Source organism: Gekko japonicus, unplaced genomic scaffold (assembly GCF_001447785.1).
Source record: "Gekko japonicus isolate JY-2015 unplaced genomic scaffold, Gekko_japonicus_V1.1 scaffold6629, whole genome shotgun sequence".
Taxonomy (NCBI): domain Eukaryota; kingdom Metazoa; phylum Chordata; class Lepidosauria; order Squamata; family Gekkonidae; genus Gekko; species Gekko japonicus.
Genome location: NW_015163829.1, coordinates 16,671 through 17,814, shown reverse-complemented (window position 1 = coordinate 17,814; position 1,144 = coordinate 16,671). Strand labels below are relative to the sequence as shown.

At 42.0% G+C, this 1,144-nt stretch overlaps 1 pseudogene; it reads left to right on the top strand.

The window, feature by feature from the left end:
- LOC107107650 overlaps nucleotides 1–901 on the top strand; it is a 4,724-nt pseudogene extending 3,823 nt beyond the window's left edge.
- The last annotated feature ends 243 nt before the right edge of the window (nucleotides 902–1,144 follow it).

Below are 1,144 nucleotides of genomic sequence, written 5' to 3'. Positions count from 1 at the left end.
AATGACCCCTGGATGTGTACATTTATTTGCCCCCTGGGAGAGTGGCAAAATCTGCTACAGTCTAATGAGGCTGGAAGACAGTGGACTTTCCCAGAGATCAGCTGCAGTCAGATTCTTATTCCACCATCAAAACAATTGCTGCATCCCACAAAAATGGGAGACGGTGTGGTTTCCAGTGACAGACAGCAGAAGCAGACTCCCACCTGATGGCCCTGTTCCATTGAAAGTTCTCATCTAAACAACAGAACAGTGTGAAACCTTTTTTGGCTTCTGCTTGAGTAGTTTGATGCAAGCAGAATATATCACAGATTGACTGCAGGTTGGCTTGGCTACCAAACAGGTTCCTTTATGAACTGCAGCCTTCTGTATGAGAGATACAAGGGTGGTGGGCTTGCGTAGTATAGCTTTAGGATTCCTTGTTTATTTCAGCTCTAGCACTAGACAGCTGTGAAATAAGCAGGACTTTCAGGAGATATCTATAAACATGAACAAACACTAATTCTCTTGACCTTTCTTTTAGCACCTCTCAAATCCACCAGCCATGCTCAGAGCGTGTTTGACCCCTGCAAAGATGGTGATGACTGATGTGCTCAATGCAGACGCTATTGAGAAGGCGGTGGGAGCCTTTTCAGCTGCTGACTCTTTTAGCCACAAGAAGTTCTTTGAAATGGTGGGGATGAAGGAGAAGACCCAACAACAACTGCTGAAAGTTTTCCAAATTCTGGACAATGATCAAAATGGCTTTATTGGGAGGAAGGAATTACAGTCTTTCTTGCAAAACTTTAAGCCTGGAAGCAGGATGTTGACTGATAAAGAAATCAATGATTTCTTGAAAGCTGGAGATACAAATGGAGATGGCAGACTTAGTTTTGATGAATTCTCAGCCTTGGTGCGTTCATGATAAAGACTTTGACCAATCAGGTCCCTTCATCCCTCCTTCGCTTCTGGATTCCAAGAGTTCTCTGCTGACCTCCATGATTCCTCTTCTGTTTGTGTTTTTTATCCTCCAACTCTGTTCTTTTCTGCCCTCTAACATGTGCTGAAAGATGCTGTTAAAACAATAAAGTTCACATCAATCCAGACTAAAAAAAAAAAGGAAGAATAACTACTTGTGCTTTATTTTAATTTAGGATATTTCTTCAAA